This window comes from Conger conger, chromosome 19 (genome assembly GCF_963514075.1).
Source record: "Conger conger chromosome 19, fConCon1.1, whole genome shotgun sequence".
In the NCBI taxonomy this organism is placed as follows: Eukaryota; Metazoa; Chordata; class Actinopteri; order Anguilliformes; family Congridae; genus Conger; species Conger conger.
The window spans coordinates 3,642,662-3,667,079 of NC_083778.1; positions in this window are offsets into that span (position 1 = coordinate 3,642,662).

Here is a 24,418-nt window from a genome sequence, read left to right on the forward strand (position 1 = left end):
GTTGTACATCACTACTGTGAAGTAAAAAAGTGGACAAATGACAGTGAGAAATGTATTGGCGAGCTCACACTTATAAATGCACCAGAAGCCTCCAAATTGCAAAAGAAAAGTTGTTTCTGAATTTTAATTGTATTACTTTGTGCGAAAAAGTGATACATTTTCAGGAAAAATAAAGAAATGTTGTGAATCAATTTCTTTTTTTTAAAGATATTTTTTAGGCCTTTTTCGGCTTTATTGGACAGTCTATAGTATAGAGAGACAGGAAGAATGGAAGCGAGAGAGAGGGGAAGACAGGCGACAAATGTCGGACGGTCGGATTCGAACCGCCGACGTCGCGGCTCGCAATGAGCATGCAGTCAGTGCGCTACAGGCTGCGCTACCGAGACTTGTGAATCAATTTCTGAAGTACTTATTGGTGGTTAAGAAATATCACATGCTCGGTCAGCCAAATTTCTTGGCATCTTAATTGATGAAACGTTAAACTGGAATGATCACATACACTTAGTCTGTAGAAGTAACAAAATCACCCATCATCCGTAAAATCCATCCTTGGGTTCACCAGTCCCGTCGCTCTGGATAAGAGCGTCTGCCAAATGCCAATAATGTAATGTAATGTCTTAACTCTGACCTACAACCTCATTTCCCCTTATCTTCTACACGGTAATATTGCATGGGCCGCCACATACCCCACTTCTCTTCACAGAATCTCCATTTTGCAGAAATAAATTATCAGACTAATTATTCAAACCGTTATGAGCCATCATCCCCACTTTTTGCTTCACTGAATTTACTGTCCATTTAAATTCAAATAACATGCTCTTTCAGTGACAAATATTTGTATCACCAAGAATCCCTGCCGAAACCTTTCCAAGATCTAGTCTACCTTAATTTGCAAGTTCACACACACACTAGAAATACCAACAATATTCATCTCCCTCTCATTCACTCCTCTCCTCTACTTGTCCTTATTCGAATCATCAACACCTGATGTGTGGGAGATGGTGGGTTACCGTGCACTGAACATTACTGCTGCCCTAGAGGTGTGGAGAATAGTTTTTTAAAGCAACAAAGATGACTTTAAACAAAGTCATCATTTATTTGACAGTTGATCTTTGGAAATAATAATCGTAAATTAAATGAAACAAAATATATAAGTGAGGAGTTTTTGCATTTGATGCTGGGTTCAGAACATTAAGTGAGGGCAGATTGGAAATTATAATCAAATTTTCAGCTGCCTGATAATTTTATTGCACTTTACTCTGACTAGGATGATAAAGTATGAAAATATGCTGTCAATCATCTACTTGAATAATGACATACTACTCACTGCCTTCCTGCAGTTCCTGACTACTGGTACCAGTCTGTGACGACCTGCTCCTGATGTGTTGTAGGTCTGAGAATCAAACTCATCCAGGATCTCCCCTGACATCAGTAACACAAAGGCCAGAGCTGAACATTGGTGGGGTTCCAGCTTTTTATCAGAGAGTTTTCCTGATCTCAGGGAATTCTGGATTCTCTTCACTTGAAAGTTGTCATTCAGTTCATTCAGGCAGTGGAACAGATTGATGGTCCTCTCTGCGGAAGATTCACATTTGATCTTCTTCTTAATGTACTGGAGTGTTTTCTTGATGCTCTCTGATCTCTGTGCACACTCCAGAGTACACTGAAGCTTCACTGACATCAATGCCACTGTCTCTCAGGTCCTCTTCATAGAATATCAGATTGCCTTTTTCCAGCTGTACAAAAGCCAGCTGCCCCAGTTTCAGGATGATTTCTGTATCTGATGCTGACATCTTTGGGTTTGTTTCATCAGAGCCACGATACTTCAGATTCTTCACATTAGTCTGAATGAGCAGGAAGTGTGTGTACATTTCAGTCAGAGTTTTGGGCAGATCTCCACTCTCTACTTTACCCAACATTGTCTCCAGAACAGTAGCAGAAATCCAGCAGAAGACTGGTATATGACACATGATGTCGAGACTCCTGGATGACTGAATGTGTGAGATGATTCTGCTGGCCTGGTCCTTATCTCTGATTCTCTTTCTGAAGTACTCCTTCTTCTGTGGGTCATTGAACCCTCGTACCTCAGTCACCTGGTGGATGCACTCAGGAGGGATCTGATTGGCTGCTGCAGGTCGGGAGGTGATCCAGAGGAGAGCAGAGGGAAGCAGATTCCCCTTAATGAGGTTGGTCAGCAGCACATCCACTGATGATGACTCTGTTATATCACAGCAGATCTCATGCTTTGGAAATGTAGAGGAAGTCGACATTCATCCAGACCATCAAAGATAAACACAACTTTGACATCATCACCTTCAACACTTTTGATCTCTTGCAGTTGTGGAAAGTAGTGCTGCAGAAGTTGCATCAGACTGAATAATCTTTCCTTCTTCTGATTCAGATCTCGGAAAGGAAGAGTGAAGATGAAATCAACATCCTGATTGGCTTTTCCTTCTGCCCACTCCAGAATTAACTTCTGCACAGAGACGGTTTTCCCAATACCAGCGATGCCCTTTGTAAGCACAGTTCTGATGTGTTTCTCTTGTCCAGGTAAAGGCTTAAAGCTGTCATTGCAGAGGATTGGACTCTCCTGCGTGGTTTGTCTCTTGGATGCTGTCTCAATCTGTCTGACCTCGTGCTCATTATTGACCTCACCACTCCCCCCCTCTGTGATGTAAAGTTCTGTATAGATCTCATTGAGGAGAGTTGTGTGGCCCTGCACTGCTAAACCTTCAAATATGTATTCAAACTTCTTCTTCAGATGAGTTTTCAGTGCCTGCTGGGCTCTTTTAATGGATTCATCTGAAGAGAGGAATATGAGAAATAATTATGTATAAAATAAGCTAAACATTTCCCATTCAATAACCGATTTGGAAGAAGCCAAAAAAAAAGCATTCAGTTTTCAAAGTATTTTACACACAACACACTGCTGCATACCTTTAACAGTGTAACACACCTCTCTCAAAGTATTACAGACCTATCAATGATAATCAATAACAAATAAAACTATTGAGCAAAAACTACATACTGTTGCACTTGAACGATAAGAATGAAAGAAAAAAACACATTACAAAGATGAAAACTGACAATGGTTTCAACTGTCCTTTGCCATGCAATTTCTCAGGTTTATGCTGTGGATCCTTGTGGTAAATACCATCTTCAAAGGTCACATGGTAATTTTATGTTAAAATATGCCGGCATTTCTATTATTCCTTGAATATGAACTCAGGACAGTCTGTCTGATGGGACAGTGCTTTAGTTACTGCACAAACTCAGGACAGTCTGTCTGATGGGACAGTGCTTTAGTTACTGCACAAACTCAGGACAGTCTGTCTGATGGCACAGAGCTTTAGTTACTGCACAAACTCAGGACAGTCTGTCTGATGGGACAGTGCCTTAGTTACTGCACAAACTCAGGACAGTCTGTCTAATGGGACAGTGCTTTAGTTACTGCACAAACTCAGGACAGTCTGTCTAATGGCACAGTACTTTAGTCTGTGTATGTGCGAACCCCTAAAATCACTACTTGAGGCTATAATTCTATTTCAATGCTGTTGTGAACATGTTGTTCATGATGTTTTCTAGATATCAGATCATCAAGGTAAAGCATTATCATGAAAGTGTGAATTCTATAAATCAGGACAGTGCGCGGTGAGATCTGTTTGCTAATCACATGTCAGTACTCTAATGGACACACAGTAGCAATGAGAGAGAACTTACTGTGCTGCTCATCTCTCTCCAGTGAGTCAGCGAGATCCTTGAAATAAACACATGAAGAGGTGTGCTGTATCAGTATGAAATAAACACATGAAGAGGTGTGCTGTATCAGTATGAAATAAACACATGAAGAGGTGTGCTGTATCAGTGTGTGAAATAAACACATGAAGAGGTGTGCTGTATCAGTGTGTGAAATAAACACATGAAAAGGTGTGCTGTATCAGTGTGAAATAAACACAAGAAGAGGTGTGCTGTATCAGTGTGAAATAAACACATGAAGAGGTGCGCTGTATCAGTGTGAAATAACACTCAATGCACTACAACCACTGCCTTGTCACATGGGCAGAAAAGGGACAGATCATTTGAGACACCAAACACACAGCAGTGCCAAATGCTCATATCTGAAGTGCAGCTTTTGTTCCTGTTTGAAGGCTTTGTAGACATATGAAGTGTTATAAAGAATTAATTTGCTCAGAATTGAGTTGCTCTGTGCAATGCATTCAGTAAATGCTCACAGTGAGCTGAATGCTTCTGGTTAAAAAGGCTCTGTTTGGAGGCTTACTCTGCTGCCATGTTTGAGACCAGCAAAAGGAGTCTGGGCTTTCTGTGAGCCATGCAGGGCCAGGACCACTGCAGAGCTGGATTAGAGATTAAGGTGTGTTGTGTTGCTGTTGTCTTTTAAGGGATTAAAATGTAGCACATTAGCACTAGGACTAGCCCTTCATGTGCACAGCCGAAAGCTTCACCTGCTGTTTCCACTCAGGATTCTCTTCCCAAACATTTAGGTAATTTCTTTGCCATCTACTTGTGGCAAAGAAGCCACAAGTCAGAGACCGCAGTTTCATCTTACCGTGGAAATAAAAAGAAGGTTCTAGGATTTTGAACAATTTCAAACAAATTAAAGTTACTTGAAAGCTATGCAAGAACTACTTGAAGACCAAAGAAGAGCAAGGATTGCTGCATAATCCACAATCCCCTGACCTCAACCTCAATTTATGGGGACACTTGAAGACTGACAGAAACCAAGCATTCAGTAACATCACAAGATGCTCTTTGAAACATTGTCAAATACTGCCGGAATAACATGGATCATCAGGTATTGCACAAATATGTGGAGTCCAAGACAGCTCATGTGCATGTTGTCATTAAAGCTGGGAGACATACCAAATACCAAGAAATTATGAAATGTGTGGAAATTTCACAGATTGTTATGCTGATGATATAATTTGTAATGAAAACATTTGTATTGAAAAAGGAAGTAATAGAAGCACTACACACCACTGAATTAGATTTACAGTACACAGAAAATAAAATCACACCTGTTTTGGGGGAGATAATTTCTCTGAACTCTTCTCTTCTAAAGAGCTGGAGTCCAGTGACTGCAGGACCCTGTTTACAAAACATGGAGACAGAGGTTCCAGTTAAACTCATCCTCTGACTGCAGCTCTAACTGTGTAATTAAACACTTGTGTCAATTCAATAGGGCCGCGGTGGCGCAACAGGCTAAGATGCAGCAGACTTGCGGTTGCAGTTTGCTGCGGTTGCTCACCGGGGACCGGGGTTCGATTCCCGGTCCTGCCAAAAGCCAAGCATAATTGGCTCGCTGCTCCAGAGGGAGGGACTTGGCAGGGTTCAGTAGATTGCAGCATAATAAGCACCGGAGGCGCCTCGGAATCACGGTTACGAGCATGAGATGAGACGGCTTGAAGAAGGCGTGGCGCTCTCCTTCGGGCCGCAGAGGGACGGGGTATGAGCAGTGTATCTAATACTGACTCTAATTGGATCAGACGGGGTACAATTGGCTACTAAATTGGGAGAAAAAGGGAAAAAATCCGGAAAAATAAATTTAGAAAAAGAGTTGTGTCAGTTTAAACCCATTTCATGATCACCGGTGAACTCTCCTCTGAAGTTGATTGGTTCAGCCATTGAACGATCACTCTTCATAGACAGACAGCTGGGTGCAGGTGACCCTGCTCTTTCTACCTGGACCCTGTGAACAAAACATGGAGACAGAGCTTCCAGTTAAACTCACCCTCTGACTGCAGCTCTAACTCACAGTCCACACACAAAGTTGTTGAAAAATTGAGACAAAAACTGATGAAATCATGGAGTTTTTTAACATTAATTTAAATAAAATAACGGCAGCAACTGTAGGCTACCAAGTGCTTGAAGTTTCAACAATCTATTCCGATCGAAGAGATCGAATATTAAAAGAGATCGCTGAGTCTTTGATCAGCCTCTGTCATCACTGATGTTACCCTAACAGGGGAAGGAGCACTGGGTATCAATACTGTTGACTGGGCTTACAAACATCTACATGAGAACACTGGGCCTCATTCCTCAATATTTTCATAAAACCGTGTGTAAATGTATGCATAATCGGAAATTAACAAATAAATTATGCCAGATTTATCAAATGCATGTAGACACAGTTGTTTTCATATCCATGTGTGTACATTGATGAATACCAAACAATCCTTAATGAAAAGCACGTTCACAGAAGTTAGCATCACGAAAATACCATCACCTAAAATACCATAGAAGGACCTTGGAAGTCTATTCCAGGCAATTTAAAGAGATAGCTGAGAGAAGACTGAAAAAAAACCTCTCTCAAGCGGAGATTGAAGTGCTGTTTCTGAAAGTAAAAAACATATTTTATTCAGTTGTGTAAGCAATGGATTGTCAGAGCTGGGGAAGACTAAAGCCTGGCAAGACATAGCTGTTGATAACTCTGTCTGAAGTTCTTATTTTGAGTTTGTCTGTTCGCCACGTGATGCGGAGCCCCTCCCCAGCCTGGCATTACACCAGATGCTTTGAGTATCAGTAAGTATGCTTAATAATGAAAGTGAACTACCCAGATACTTTGAAGCATTCAAAAGTATACTTGAGGTTAACTTTAAAGCAGCGTTTCTCAACTGCAGTCCTTGGAACCCACTTGCCAGAAGGTTTTTTATGTAACCAGGAACACACACATCTCATTTACTAATCAAGGGCATTGTTTGGTAGTTTGGTTCAGTCATTAAATCAGGTGTGTAAGTTCCTGGGTGCAAAAAAAACCTCCTGGCAAGTGGGTCCCAAGGACTGAGATTGAGAAACACTGCTTTAAACAAAATCAAATATACTTAAAAATGAGTCAATCTATTCTACTTACGTTTTCTCCAAAAACTGTACTTAAGTATATTAAGTATACTATTTTTTCCAAAGGTGGCTGGTGCAAACAGGGTGTGCTAACAGGGCTAAGCCCTCCCTATGATGAAGAAAACGGGGAAATACGTTTATTTTAATTACCCTTGTCGGTCTTGTTTGTCTTCTTATTTCAACAAATAAATTCAAGCAGTTTAGTTTGAATTATGGTAAAACCGAGAGAAATAGCAACATCGATTTGTCATAAGAAAAACACAGGGTATGACTAATATTTTATCTCCAGGGCTATTTGTTCTCAGCCCTGAGTCAGCGTATTACAGTGTCAAGTGTGTGAAATGCTTTACATATAGGATTTATTATCCAATTGGGCTACATTCATTCAGCCCATTACAGTCTGAAGCTCTGTGTGAGACATGCCCCTTCAATTTGTTATCCATTGGAGGGGTGTGAATAGTGTCAAATTAATGAAATGGCGGACACAAATATGAACAAATATGTACTTCACTAATCATCTGTTTTCTAAGAAGTCTTTGGGGGAAAAACTCAAAACAAAGAGATTGAGGACCAAACCAGGTGCAGCTTCGGCAACAGGACAAACAACAAAATCGTAGGTTTTGTGATTCTTGGTTTGAATAAACGGACTGGCTAGCTAAGAGCGAGCGTAGCTAAGAAGAAGCTTTTCTGCTTCTCATGTTTGCTTTTAGTAGACACCGCACGGACTCGCCAAGGCATTACAGATTTGAAACATTTATTGGAGAACATTTGGAAGCATGAAATTGGAAATAGCATCAAGCTGTCAATGCTGGGTAAAGCTACCATAGCGTGTCAGCTTGATGGAGGTAGCTAATCATAACTCCATACAGAGTCATAATGAATTAAAGACCAGACCACTCCCTGTCTGAATTGTGAGTTGTATTAAATTCCCTGGAGGATACAAGCTTTGCGGTGGCTAGGATGAAATGACCACATCATTACACCGGGGCAAGTTTCTCCACCAGGTTGACCAGTTGATTCACCTCTTTGTTTAGATAGCCAGTTAGCCAATCAATTGTTTAAACACACTAAGTTACTCGTCAGAGACAAGTTCAAATGAGCTGCTTGACTGTAGCTATGTTCACTGTTTATGGAAAAGAACTGGCTGATGAAATATTGAAGGTAACATTTGTGGCTGTGCAAACTGAGATGACAGACAAAGTTATGGACTCAATTCCCACTGGTGCCAGCCATCCTGAAAATTATTTGAGCTTATGGTATTGTAAGGTGCTTTGAATAAAAGTATTCATGAAATGGCATATATTCAAATGCAATGCTGGAGCTTGAGCTATTGACAGGTTTAAGACTTTTAGTTTTCAACCCCCCCATCCAGTATCACCACCAGCGTCCACTGCATAGGATGGCATCTCCATACCAACAAACTCAAATACTATTTACCACCAATGGAACAATTCATTCAACAAAGTACCAGGAAATCTTATCAGAAAATCAGGTGGCTGAGACTTGGCCGTAGGTAGATTTCCCAGCGGGACAATGACTCCATTAATAAAAAGGTTTATGTCAATAACTATTATTTTTCGAACATATTTATCATGGAGCCCACTGTAACTGCTTAACATTTATTGTTGTGATCAGGGGGACTGACTCGCCAAGCCCTGGTGTTAGTTTGAACCTGTTTAATTACCTTTGATCCCCTGTGACCTCTCGTCTAAGCTTGAGTGGTGGTTCTACTGAGGGATCACTCTTCACAGACAGACAGCTGGGTACAGGTGACCCTGCTCTTTCTACCTGCTCTTTCACCCTCTGACTGCAGTTCTAACTCACAGCACATTAAATATCTGAGTCGTGCATTTATACCTCTTTCTGTCAGTGCTGAGGGTTCCACCTTTGCTCACTGGCTCCTCTGAGAGACTCATTTTAGAAACAGAGACTGGAACACGTCAGACCAGACTAGACCACATGTGGGTTCTCACCCAAATCAGCCAACCTGTAAACATACAAAATGAGAACACACTGAACACACATATAGACACACTAATACAAACAGACAAGCACATACACAATATAGCACAGTGTTGACATGTAGCAGTCTGGCATTTAAATGGTCCATAAACCTATATCCACATCCATCCATCCATGATCTAATACACTCACTTCTGGTCAGGGTCACGTGGGGGCTGGAGCATATCCCAGAATGCATTGGGTGAGAGACAGGAAAACACCCTGGACAGGTTGCAAATCCATCACAGAGCAACATACTATACAGTCACCTCAGTAATGTGGGACCGTTGATAATGTTGAAGAAGAGTTTCTTTATAATAAAAATAATGCCAGTGCTCAGCTATACATTGACTGTCTGACATGCAGAAAGTATTTTACTAATGACTCAACCAAAATTACACATTTATGAGATCATACATTTATCTGGTGAAATTAGGCACCACAATTATTGCCCCCTTGCATTAAGGATGTTATACACCCTCCCCTTGCAAGGATAATGGGGTCTTTTTCTGTAATGTCTTATAAGACTGGAGAACACATGGGGAGGGATCTTAGACCCTTCCTCCATCCACAATCTTTCCAGATCTTTGATATTTGCCTGTGTGATTACCCAGGTTTTTGGGTAAAATGTCCTGGTACTTGGGTAGAGTTCATAATGCTATTGCTATTAACAAGGGCCCCAGGACCAGTGGGAGCAAAACAGCCCCAAGACATTAACGATCCACTATCGTATCTACCCCAGGTCTGATGCTCTTTTCTGTATATTAATCCTTAAATCGACACCAAACCAATGTCCAGCCAAAGACCACAGACAAGGCCATTAAGGAAATAGCTACTTTTTTCATTGCTCCCAATAAAGCCATTCATCCTGAATCAATTCCAAATAGTATTTTGGCATGGAGGCAGTGTATAATAATAGAAATAATTAAATTCTGATTGGAGCAGTTAATTGTAACTGGTGACCTGAAGATGGAACCAAGTTGTGTAATTGTTGTGTAGCTCTGGTCACTGGATGTCCCCTGTATTATTTGCCATTCCTTCAGTGGGTCATGTGACCTGGAAGTGATTTACATTTTAGTGTAATCATTTAAATGAACTTTGCGGGGGATCCGTTGTGCCCGTATCTCCATGTCCTCCTGATCCTAGACACATTGTTTGAACGGGCGCTGTGGTTAAAAAGCTATTAACATTTGTATTTCATAAAAAATGTCTTTTGAAAATGTGGGTTGAGGGAGCAATGAGAGAGGTGTTTGGGTGGGACCATTGTGGGCCCAGGGCTGATGACGTCCCATGGTATTATAGGCTGTTCTGTTCTTGAGGGCGCATAGAGAGGAGGTCACAGTCGAGAGGCTACAACACCATCAGGCCTTGTACAGAACTGTGTTGGAGAAACCTGCAAGGGAGGTCAAGCTTGAGGTAGGCAGGAGAGGGGTGCAGTGGCATTTTTGACCACTAGAGGACTCTAACAGATCGTAGGATTTAAACTCTGGCTCTGTGCTCAAGAGCTTCTTTTGTGTTCGGATCAAATTTGACCTGTTTTCAAGTTAAGATATGTAATAAATACCATCTGTTTTTTAGATTGGAACAAGGCTTCATGATATCTTCAAAAACAGCTAAATGAACACAACAAAAAAGTGCTACGTCTATGATGTTATGGATCAGATATGACCCAGCAGATATAATATGGCATGTAGCATTATTTCATAACCGCTTGTCAGACAACACCCCATAGTCCCTAAATATGAGCAGTCCGAGACACAGAAATTATGAATTGTTGCGAACATATATGGATGGATTATTAATGGATAATGGATAATAAACCTTATGGATGAATAAAAGATTGAGCCTTGATGTTGGAAGGTCCCACCTCATAACACACTTGTTCTTGAATTTGTTACCATCGTAATTACGAAGCTATTGACGATATTCTTCCGTAACGTTAAAAGTGAGACGAAAGATCAAACCAAGGATTGTGCTGTGAAATAGGCATTTTGAGTAATGTGGCGTGTAAAGTTTTAGCGCACCGTTCAACATTAACAATAACGTTTGCATCAGAAGTGCATTGCAGCGATTATTACGCTAACCGTATTGAAGCAGGGTTCAGGCAACCTTCTTGACCTCATCTTCACAAGGAGCTGCACAACAACCAACCTCTCTGTAACACCACTCCATATATCTGACCACCTCTCTTCTCCTTCTCCTCCCCCTCCCCCCTCATCACTCACACCTGATGACTTTGTCTCCTTCTTTGAAAAGAAGGTTGATGCTATTCGCAATTCTTTCTCCCAACCCTCTCTCCCTGCTGACCCTCCTACGCTCCCCATCTCCCTAACGCCCTTTTCTCCCCTCTCTGACTCCGACACATTGAAACTCCTGCATCCCACCGCCCAACCACCTGCCCTCTTGCCCCATCCCCTCTCCCCTTCTACAATCTATATCTAATGACATTCTCCCTTTTCTCTCCTCTCTAATCAACACCTCCCTCTCTTCCGGCACCATGCCCTCTTCCCTAAAGAGGGCCAGAGTCATGCCCCTGCTGAAAAAACCTACTCTTGATCCCTCTGCTCTGAGCAACTACCGGCCTGTCTCTCTTCTTCCCTTTCTCGCCAAGACTGTGGAACGGGCGGTCTGCTCCCAACTGTCCACTTATCTTCTTCACAATAATCTCCATGACCCCAACCCTTGCCACCAATGCTTGTTGATTGACATGTTTGGCTCGTCAATGGCCTCATAACATCAACATGTCACATCCTTGCGTTTAAAACAAAGCTAACTTCTATTGGGAAATTGCACAAGTTTATAAGAGGAAAGTAAATCTTGGCCTGAACGTCATTGGAAAAAACATGTTGTAACCTGCCTTCAACAACATCCTGACATTGTAAAAATGCTGCAGTCGAAGTGTTCCATCTTTCCGAACATATGACATTACAGGGATATTCTGGAGAAAACCAGAGGCAAGTGTACAGAAATATAAATGACTATTTTGTAGTAGAAAGCAATAGTATGTAACCAGGGAGAATAGTACACTTAGCAAATGGCAAATAGGCACGCACAGTGCACACACAATGTGAGGTGGAATTACCACTCCACAATAAGGGATAATTTAGTGACCCACAATTGGAGCAATGCCTAAAAGAGGTAACAAAAGTAGGCATCACTGCAACTCAGCAAAGGGGCAACACAACACCACAAATGACAAGGGGTATAACCAGGTTAATACCACTGAGATAATACACTTCCCAATCCAACAGACACAAAAGAGGAAAAACACAAAACGAGGACATGCCCATTCATCTGAATAAATATTAAGACCAATGACTATGAGAACACGACTCAGTCTAGTCCAGGGATCAAGCCTTAGAGTGGACATTCATGAGCAAAGCGGTCAGAGGCAAGCCACCACTGTAATAGCAACATCAAGCTATTTCGTGTTTGCCGTTTAAGACGCAAAATTCTGGTTTTCATTTTCTGTTTTTGTCATGCCCTTACTATGTTTTTTTACCCTCAATCAAGTAAACTTTTTTTTTTTGATCAAAGGTTTGTCTCTCTCCCTGCGTGGAGGGCGGTGTTTAGAGGAGATGTTATATTGTCTATTTATAGGCTAGTTGTCCCTGCAAATATCAAATTGTCTAAATTGCTCTGTGCTGCATGGAACCATCTCCTAAGTATGCAACAGGTGACAACGTTGAATTTGCAGCCTTCATCACTATGGAGAATTATAAAATTGTAACCACTTGTAACCTGCCCCGTTAACCAACTAACGTTAACTTCTTGATCTATCTTTGTTTGCTTAGACAGCTAGCTAATTCTATAGCAGCGAAATGACGTTAGCTCAGTTACTTTACAATAGTACGTATATTCTTAGCCAGGTAGCTAGCGAACATCGGCTGCCAGACAGCAGACAGCAGGCTGTTTGTTGCCCTCATAGCAGGGGTGGGCAATTCCGGTCCTGGAGGGCCGGTGTGTATGAAGGTTTTTGTTTCCACCAGATACTCTGGCTAAATTAACTAATTGGCCGCATGCACCAACATTGGTTCACTCAAAAGACTAGATCTCAGTAACACGGGGGAAAAGTCTTCGGCTGTCATTCATGCACATCAATAAATGTCCTGTAGCTATGTCAGATGGCATAAAAGGCTAATTATGCAATTAAGGCCGGACGTTGGTATGCAAGCCATAAATGGATACGGCCCCGTTTGCCCACCTCTGCCTTATAGGTGCCCATGCTACCTACAATGTGATACTGATATCACGGTCAGCACATTTCATAAAACTATAATAAAGCATGACAAAACGTTTCAAGTTTTTCAACTGCACATTGGCCTGTAAACACTTAGTTTGGACTCATTTAGGTTACCTCACATTCAGCAAATGTACACAGTGCTTGCAGACCGTGTACCGAGAACCTGAACTGGCAAAATAAACCCTTGTGACTTTTGGTCAAGAGCCACCTGGCTTTTCAATTTTTTCCAAATGCATCTGCATTCTTTATTCTGCTATCCAACAAGTTTGAATGAATTTCGATCGGAGAAAAAACATTCTCCGCAAAAAAAACGGAACGTTTGTACGTTGTTTAATGAACATGGAAACATGAACGGTCACTTTATACCAAGTCAGAATATTTTCCTGAGCCATTAGACCAATATATAGACTACTGAATTTAGTGTGGATTAACATCTGGTTGTATTGCAAAATGTCTGTTCGATAGGCTACTGTTTGAAAAAAATGTTCGGCCTGTTTTTCTGTTACAGTGGTAGTCACGTCACTGTCAACATGTAGCCTCGCCTGTCCTAATCAAACTTTAATACAATACATGGGACATTTGAAAATAGCATATTACACCAAAATACTTACTGCGTTCTTTTACTCAATTTCATTCCTTCTTTAACTCATCTTTCTCAAAATGGTGTTTGAAATACTTCACAATAACAGACAAAAGGGGTACAGTAAATGCAATCTGACACCCTCATGCTTCTTCTCTTACGACTGGTTCTTGGCATCAGAATTGGCAAAGAACAAGTTCAGCTAGTCCGGCGAGGCCTCGTCACTGTGAGCAACAAGCCTGACCTCGTGAGACGGGTTGGACCCAAAATGCACGACTCAGAAACAATAGTAATAAAATCCCGTCAGGGCTTTATTTGGGACGAATCCCAGAAGCGTAGTCAAAACAAAGTCCATACACGTAGATCCAGCAAATAAAACAATAAATAATCTGAAAACACGGTGCCGAGGGAAGAGGCAAACTCGTAGCCGGTAGACGTGCAGGGAGGTCTGGTAGCAGGAGAGCTGTCAGCGGGGCAGAAGTACAGGCGGACGGCAGGCAGGGTCGTAGTCGAGGGCGATGCGAGTCGCAACCATAAACAAAGCAGCGAGGCAAAGGTACAATAGCAGCAGGCGGGGACATAGTCAAAAACAAGCGATGGTCAACGAAACAGAAATCAATAATCGGTGGTCGAAAAACAGGCTTTGAGCTTAACGTGACCACAATGGTAGCTACTACTCAAGCGTTGCTTTGACGTACAAGAGGCAGACAATTTCGCAAAAACAGAAGTGCTACTGGGCTATAAATGTGGGTGTAGACAGGTGTAGACAATTAGTTAGAGAGCAGCAAGGGAATGGAAAACAGGTGCGATGGATGACAAGTTTAACAAGGTAATTAGTAATCGTTAGTAATAAACCTATCCTGCCCTAGCATTAGTAAATTAGTAAATGACATGCACGAGAAACGTAAGGTAACATGAACACATGATTAGTATGTTAGTATTACCCAATCCTGATCTAGCATTAGTAGATTTTAGTAAATAGACAAACGAAACAATTAGGGTGTGAGTGACAAAGGGAGAGAGAGAAAGCCGGAATGCAAGGTTTGCGGAAAGACATGTAAAAGTGTATTTTTAAACAACGACCAGTTAGCGTAACAATAAACATAAATTAAAACATAACACTAAACGAACTAAGACGATAACCACTCAACATAACTAGGTAAAAATAATCGTAACGAGAACATATCTAGACATGACAAGACAATTAATCGTAACAAGAAATAAACTAAACAATATGACGAACCTAGACTAACATAATACATGATGAAAAGACAATACGTGACTAAGACAAAATGATCAAACATAAAACAAGGCAAGACAGACCTGAAACGTGACATCTCGCTTTGTATTAAGTGATCACCTCCAAACCCTGCCAAAGGTGACAAGACTGATTCTCTTTCTCTTTCAGTCACTTATACTTGTATTAACGTTGGGCAGATTTTATAGAGTTGTGTCTAGATGCTTCATAACGCAGGTCATCGCCAGAATTAATAGATAAAAATTGAATTGATTACAAACAGCCGCAGTTGAATTGGTAAATGTGTACTCAATGGATTATCAACTGAATTTCCAAGTTGATAAATTCATCATATTATTTTAGACATTGTTTTATCAAAAAGTGTTTCAAATACAGCCAGGTAGAATTAAATAGTGAAATCAATCAGTGAGCTGTAACCAAAGGATACATATTTGGCCTGTAACTATAAGACTGTACATTGTTTACCAGTGCCCATTGTTTGATTGATGTTACAATGGACAGAGTTACACTTGTGGAATCAGATCTCACTGGTCAGAGTCAAAGAGAAAGTAATGTATGATTCAGTGGCCTAATGAATGATACTAGTTGTATCTACTGTTGTTAAGAAGCCCACACTGAATCTATATTTTTACACAACATAGTGAACATTCAGAATCAGTCCATGTTCTTGCTCATAAGTGAAAATATTGAACCATTTATGATTCCCAGGTGACTGTTTTACGATACTCATAGTGCAACAGGATTACACAAAAAGCCAACCTTCGTTCTGATGTCTGTGACGGTCAGGCTTGAGAAACCTGCTGTAAGCCATGTATGACAAGCTATAAGAAGGCCAGCTCTCAGAAATTACTCACACACATGCACACACGTACACACACACTCACCATTATTCACACACAGTGTTGTCATTATCTTTATTATTATTGAAATTCCTTCTTCTTTTTTTGTCTTCTGCTTTGCTGGTTTGTTTTATTTTGTTTGTTTGGTTCTTTTCTGTGATTATTTTGTGACTCTGTATTGCACTTTATTGCACAATAAAAACATTAAAATGAAAAAGAAATGATTATTCTTAATGCATTGCTATATTCATTGTCTCTGTAACAGCCCAAACATTAGATTATGGTTTAAGCAAGGAAACTCAAATCAGTCCAGGGGCCTCATTTATAAAACTCCACACTAAATGTTAGCGTACGTACAAATGAGGAAATGTAACGCACAACAAAAAATATTCTGATTTATAAAACCTTGTCTGTGCCTGGCAGTGTGTAATTTCATTTTATAAATCCAAAAACAACTTTGAATTATCTGTACGAGCCCAACACACTGCCTAGTTCACTCCCACAATTACCCATCAATGGTTAAAGAAACGTCATTAATTAATATTGATAAGCTTAGAACTGTCCTTGATAATCCCTATGTACGTTATGTCTGTGAATGGCAATGTCAGAGTGCAGAGCTAAGAAGATACATTTCTTTGCAATGCTTTTAGGGGAGATTGAGGCCTGAAATTTATTTATTTTTTTGATAGCCATAGCGGTGGCATTGCAACCAAATGAAATGAGCTGAGTGGCAGCATGTTGTAGCTGCTGTCAATGCTGCCAGCTCAGAGAGCCCAATCATGTCGGAGGTGCAAGAGAAGTGTTCCGACCTCAAAGTTAATGTCAAAAAGCGCATTGCTCTGCGTAGACAGAGCGTGAGTGCCACTGGGGACGCCAGACCTCTCTCCCTTGGATGAGCGTATGGCAGCAGTTGTCAGGGAAGCCTCAGTTGTCAGTGTGGTAACTGAGACGGAGGGAGACACAGACATGGCTGAAGATGAGACCGCAGATGAACCAGGAGAACAACCCAAGGCTTTGTGTGTAGTGCACCAAACCTAAACATCTGTTTCCACACTAAAACGCACTGAAGACTTTGTTGAAAAGTGACGTGTTGTTTAATACGTGCGTATTGGTTCACTCTCAGATCGTGCGCATCACTCAGTGGCTGTGATTGGAGGTGAGGAGGTGGCAGAAGATGAAAGTGTGCCGGGTCCCAGCGACTCCAATGCGCCCCGTCCCTTCAGCCAGCCCCGTGCGCCACGTGCCGTCACCAGTGACCACGCCCTGACTGGTGCTGCTACAGACACAAACCCGTACAATTACACCACTGTGTACAGACACAAACCCGTACAATTACACCACTGTGGAACTGAGAGAAATAAGAACAGTACTGTCTAAAATTAGCGGGCCGCACGGATGGTGCAGTGGGTAGCACTGCCGCCTCACAGCAGGGAGTTCCTGGGTTTGAATCCCCGTTGGCCGGGGCCTGTCTGTGTGGAGTTTGCTTGTTCTCCCTGTGTCTGCGTGGGTTTCCTCCGGTTTCCTCCACAGTCCAAAGACATGCAGGATAGGCTGATTGGAGAGTCTAAATTGCCTGCGGGTATGATTGAGTGAGTGAATGGTGTGTGTGCCTTGTGATGGACTGGCGACCTGTCCAGGGTGTATTCCTGCCTTTCGGCCAATGTATGCTGGGATAGGCTCCAGTCCCCCTGCGACCGTGTTCAGGATAAGTGGGTTAGGATAATGAATGAATGAATGAATGAATGTCTGAAATTAGCCCCACTCTCATGAACTAAAATGGCATGCATGGCAGCCTAGCCGTTATTTCCACAGGCAGTTGCAGAGCACAGCATTTGGCTGATAGTCTGGTGGGTGAGGTTCAGGGTCATCAGGCAAATTGAAGGGGGGGTGGGGGAGTCCATTCCTCTGTGCCATGTTGTGCAGTACAGCACAGACTTTTTGCCGGGCAGTATGAAAGCCTGTTGCATCCAGGCGTGGCCATGGTCCTTTCAGGAGCCGGATGGTGCGTTCCACGGGGGACGTTGTTGTCGTGTCTCTCTGCGCTCTCTGGGTTTGGGAACGGGGTGAGGAGCCAGCGCTTCAGTGGATAGCCGCTGTCGTCTGCAGGAATGTTAAGTTGGTTAATCGGTCAGTAAAACACAGGAAGCTTTATCTTACCAAGTAGACAACCATCAGGCCCAGCTGCAGCCTCAGGTCTGTGCCCTACCCTGCTGTGTCTCAGTACAGATGAATGAGGCACAGCGGCAGCCTCAGGTCTGTGCCCTACCCTGCTGTGTCTCAGTACAGATGAATGATGGGCTGAGCCAGGCCATCCAGCAGTTACAGCAGCGCAGATCATTTGGACATTGATGGAATGAGAAGGCTTTCCATTCACAAAAGCAAACTCGTCCTCGTGTGGTGCCCTTATGGGCCGAGTCATCCATCCATCCATCCATTACCCTAACCCACTTATCCTGAACAGGGTCGCAGGGGGCTGGAGCCTATCCCAGCATACATTGGGCGAAAGGCAGAAATACACCCTGATCAGGTAGCCAGTCCATCGCAGGGCACACACACCATTCACTCATACACTCATACCTACGGGCAATTTAGACTCTCCAATCAGTCTAACCTGCAAGTCTTTGGACTAAGGAAACCCACACGAACACGGGGAGAACATGCAAACTCCACACAGAGAGGCCCTGGCCGACCGGGATTCAAACCACACAGAGAGGCAACCGATTTGAACCCAGGGCCTCCTTGCTGTGAGGCGGCAGTGCTACGTGCTGCACCATCCGTGCTGCCCTCCAAGTCCATCGGCAACATGGAAAATAAACATCCAGAGGCAGCTTCCATCGTCCTCGGTGATTTGAACCAGGCGTCACTGAAAAAAGTACTTTCAAAGTATTATCAACACATCCAGATGAACACGTGAGGCAACAACACGTCAGACCACTGCTACTCCTGCTTCCACAATGCCTACAAGCCCCTCCTCCATCCACCGTTTGGCAAGTCAAACCACGCCTCCATACTACTCCTGCCAACCTATCAGCAGAGGCTAAAGCAGGCAGCGCCTACAGTGAAGAAGATCCACTGCCGGTCTGACCAATCGGATGCTGAGTTGCAGGGTTGTGTTGATGACGTAGACTGGGACTTGTTCTATGGCACGTCAGATGACATCCATGAATATTCAGATGCAGTTGTGTCATTTGTATGGAGAAGTGTAGAGGATATTGTCCAAACCGAAAACCATGGATTAATAATACAGTAAGAGCGGCTCTCACTGCTTGGGACAGAGCCTTTGCTTCTGGTGATGAGGAGGAGGAAGAAGAGGCACATTACAATCTTCGCAGGGCAATTAAATCAGCCAAGAGGGAGTACACGGAGAAGATTGAGAACCAGCTCAGTGGGAATGACACACGCAGCATATGGCAAGGCTTCCTGACCATATCGCATTTTAAGGCTAGACCAAGCTGTGGAGCTAATGTCTCAGCCTCCCTGCCAGACCAGCTGAATTATTTCTATGCCCGGTTCCAGTCCACCAACCCCAACCCTCCAGAACAAACCAACATCACAGCCCCCACCAACACCATCATGCCCAGTGATCTGACCATCACTGAGGACCAAGTGCGCTGGATGTTCAGTCGGGTCAACCCCCGAAAAGCAGCCGGTCCGGATGGGATCCCTGGCCGGGTGATAAGAACATGTGCAGCACAGCTGGCGGGCGTGTTCACGCATATATTCAACCTTTCCCTCTCTCTCTCTCTGTTTCTCTGCTGTTTTAAGTCCTCCAAGATTGTGTCTGTCCCGAAGAAAAACAAGGTGACATGCCTAAACGACTGGCACCCTGTTGCCCTCACCCCCATTGTGAGTAAGTGCTTTGAGAGGCATGTAAAAAACAAAATGTGCGCCGTAATACCTCCCACACTGGACCATCAGCAGTTTGCTTATCGTGGAAATAGATCTACAGATGATGCCATATCCACAGTACTCCATAGCACCCTCACCCATCTGGAATATAAGAACTCATATGCCAGATTGCTGTTTGCTGACTGCAGTTCAGCATTCAACACAATAATCCCCTCCAAACTGGTCGTTAAACTCAACAACCTGGGTTTCACCCCTGAGCTGTGCGATCTCATCCTGGACTTCCTGACTGAGCGGGGCAGGCAGTGAGGCTGGGCTCCATCACCTCTGCTCCTCTGACTCTGAACACAGGAGCTCCTCAGGGCTGTGTCCTGAGCCCCTCCTCTACTCCCTGTACACACATGATTGTGTGGCCACACATCACTCAAACCTGGTGCTCAAGTTCGCCCGTGATACTACCGTGGTGGGCTTGATCACCGATGGGGACGAGACGGCCTACAGGAGGGAGGTCGACCACCTGGAACAGTGGAGCAAGGAAAACAACCTCTTGCCCAACGTGGCCAAAACCAAAGAGCTGCTGGTGGACTTCAGGAGGGGGAGGAAGATGGAGTCGACCCCCATCAGAATGTGAGGTGCTGCTGTAGAGAGAGGGGGCCAGTTCAGGGTCCTTGGCATCAACATCACAGAGGACCTAAAATGGGGCACTCATGCGGATCAGGGGGTGAAGAAGGCCCAGCAGCGCCTCTTCCACCTGAGAAGGCTCAACAAGTCTGTCATGGGGCCCAGTATCCTGCCTGCTTTCTACAGGGGAACAAGCCAAAGCGTTTTAACTGGCTGTGTCACAGCTAGGGGTGTTAGAAAAAATCGATTCACCTCAATATCGCGATACTTCGTGCCGTGATTTTAAATCGATCCTCTAAAGTGCAACATCGATATTTTATTAATTTAAAAAAATTATAATAATATATATATATATATTTTTTCATAATATTTAATGTGGCCGCTACTGATGGCATTTCGGTTAGCCATTAGACTATGCTTTTTTAAGATCTCGTGAGCGCACAGGCCTCGTCGTGACTGTTTGAAACTGCGTCTCGCCATTTTGTTGCTGAAACTAGGCTATGGCTGAAGCTCAGCAAATCAAACCGGCTCCCGCAGCATTCAAAGCTGACGTGTGGACTCATTTTGGGTTCCACGAGGAGAAAGAAGGCAGCTGGTGTCCGGCTAACGCAAAATGAGTGGATTCTTCCCAGCGAACGCTGGGTCAAGTTTACGCAGCAAAGTTACCACCAACCTCAACACGTGCGACCAAAATAATGCTGTCTATAATTCAGTTTATTTGCAAAGACCTCCGCCCTCTTAGTGTTGTGGAGAACGAGGGTTTCTGAAACATGATTACGACCCTGGAGCCACGGTACGCTATCCCATCTCAGTAGCAAAGCGTTTCCTGTGTATTCCTGGTACAAGTGTGTCCTCTGAGATGGTGTTTTCCACCACAGGAGACATTGTTTCAGCACAGAGAAGTGTCCTGAAAGCTGGGCATGTAGACCAGCTCGTCTTCCTCAACAGAAATCTCACGATCAAGAACTAAGCTTTAACATGCTACTGACAGAGTGTTTACATTGTTTTTAGGGATCCTGCAAACGTTTATTTAATTAAATGGATGCACTGCAAGTTGTCCTACAGGACATTATTTTATTGCACAAGTTGTCCTAAAGTATTTTATTTTAATGAGATTTTTTTATATTGTATAGACAGAAGACAGAAATGTTGACAAAAATATTTTTAAAATAAACAGTATGTTTTTGCATCACTGTGTGTTTTATGCTATGGATTTTTCTGAAAGTTGGCCAGATTTTTTCTGATGGAAAATAGGGATGGAAAATCTCAATATATCGTCTTGCCTACAGTATCGCAATATATCGCAATATATTGTATCGTCACCCCTATATCGGGATACGTATCGTATCGCCAGCTTCATGCCAATACACACCCCTAGTCACAGCATGGCACGGGAACTGCACTGCTCACAGCCGCAGAGCAACACAAAGAGTCGCAGAGACAGCTCAGAAGATCAGAGGCTGTGAGCTCCCCTGCATACAGGACATTTATAACAGCTCAGAAGATCAGAGGCTGTGAGCTCCCCTGCATACAGGACATTTATAACAGCTCAGAAGATCAGAGGCTGTGAGCTCCCCTGCATACAGGACATTTATAACAGCTCAGAAGATCAGAGGCTGTGAGCTCCCCTGCATACAGGACATTTATAACAGCTCAGAAGATCAGAGGCTGTGAGCTCCCCTGCATACAGGACATTTATAACAGCTCAGAAGATCAGAGGCTGTGAGCTCCCCTGCATACAGGACATTTATAACAGCCGGTACATTACATTACATTACATTATTGGCATTTGGCAAAAACATACAGTTGATTAGACTAAGCAGGAGACAATCCTCCCCTGGAGCAATGCAGGGTTAAGGGCCTTGCTGAAGGGCCCAACAGCTGTGCAGATCTTATTGTGGTTACTCCGGGATTACAGCCACCGACCTTGCGTATCCCAGTCCTGCACCTTAACCACGACGCTACAGGCCGCCCCCTCCTGTCGGTGCATCAAGGCCTGGTAAATGGTGAAAGACCCCAGCCACCCCAACACCAGCCTGTTCCAGCTGCAGCCTCAGGAAGGCACAGCCTCAGAGCCCGGTCCAGCAGACTGAAGGACTCCTTCTGCCACCAGCCATCAGGCTCATGGACACGGAGGAATCATTCTGACTTTAATCACTAGGATTTTAAGTGTTTTTACATTGATTTAATGCTGCTCTACTGCTGTTTTTTAGCAGGCATATTTATTATATTCAGCACTTGGTTCTCTTCAGCATCATTATCATGTCGGTTTTATTGTGTTTTTATTGTGTATTGTATTGTTTTATTGCATATTGTATTGTTCTGCTGGAGGTTGAGGGGGCGAGACTTAAGATTTTTGCTCTATTTTTCTATGTGAATATGATGAAGATGCAACAATAAAGCTGAATCTGATCTGACTGTTCCCCCGCACTGTAGGGAAACCGCAGGCATGGCCGGGTCATTCCCACTCGGATGGCATCACGAGGCTCAGTGAGGGTTGTGAAATCCCCGACCTGTCCCCCAATTCCCTCTGGAACGTGCCGGTTGCCAGAAACCCTAGAGTGGTCAAAATCTGTAAGTGGGCTGGTATTGGCCGGTTTCTGGAGGTTGGTCGCTCTAATGTTGGGCCCAGTTCAGCACACAATTCAAAGAGAATTGCTCTTGGGAATGGAAATGGGCTCATAAGCCAGTCATCATCATGGGCCTGAAAATCCGTGTGGTCCCTGAACACCCTCTCCATCCGAAGCCTGCCATTGGCAAAGCCCTCCAACAGTGCTAAAGCAGCCATTGTGCATCATTGCACACGGGCATCACCCAGCCCTTGTATAACCCTTTCACAAATAGGGGAATTGCTTAACACTGAATCAATCAGTGTGGACTAATTCATGCCTGTCCTAATTAAAATATCAAAATACTTTAATACAATAAATGGGACATTTGAAAATAGCATATTACTTATAATACTTACTCCGTTCTTTTATTCAATTTCATTCCTCTTTTAACTCCGTCTTCTTTCTCATCTTCTTTCTCAAAATGGTGTTTGAAATACTTCACAATGACAGACAAAAGGAGTACAGTAAACGCAATCTGACAGCCTCCTGCTTTTTCTCTTACGACTTCCTCATATCATCCCGAAAGCAGACACACCTAACTATATTCCTGCTCTGAACATGGGCTCTTGTTTGATCTGCACGTACTGGATAAACATGTATGGGCTTGTATGAGTTTTTGCTTGCATCTCACGTCCTGTACAATTGTATGCATAAATTACAATACATTACATTAATGGCATTTGGCAGACGCTCTTATCCAGAGCAACGTACAACAAAGTGCATACCCATAACCAGGGATAAGTGCGCTGAAAGACCCTAGAGGGAAGTACAATTTCAACTGCTACCTGTACAACAAAGTTTTTTTTTTTAAATGAACAAATAAACAAACAACAAAGCAAAAGTGACCTAAGTTACTATCCAAATACTGCTTACCTAGCCAACTAAAAATACCGAAACACAAAGTAAATCACAAAGACAACAATTAAGGTTCACAGGGAGGTAGGGAGGGACGGGGAGAGGTGTTGCTTGAATAGGTGCGTCTTCAGTTTGCGTCTTCATAAATGCTTTTAACTCGACATTTGAGGAATGTGTTTATGCTTTTGAATTGCAGAGGTGAAGCAGACGTTTAAATTATTTGCAATCTGCCTCAATGCCTCATTTTTATGTGTAGTAGGGGATGAGTGTACAGGCAGGGGGGTTTGGGGTGCAGTGGGGGTGAGTGTGGAGTCAGGGGGGTTTGGGGTGCAGTGGGGGTGAGTACAGGCAGGGGGGTTTGGGGTGTAGTGGGGGTGAGTGTGGAGTCAGGGGGGTTTGGGGTGTAGTGGGGGGGTGAGTACAGGCAGGGGGGTTTGGGGTGTAGTGGGGGTGAGTGTGGAGTCAGGGGGGTTTGGGGTGTAGTGGGGGGGTGAGTACAGGCAGGGGGGTTTGGGGTGTAGTGGGGGGGTGAGTACAGGCAGGGGGGTTTGGGGTGAAGTGGGGGGTGAGTACAGGCAGGGGGGTTTGGGGTGTAGTGGGGGGTGAGTACAGGCAGGGGGGTTTGGGGTGAAGTGGGGGGTGAGTACAGGCAGGGGAGTTTGGGGTGTAGTGGGGGGTGAGTACAGGCAGGGGGGTTTGGGGTGCAGT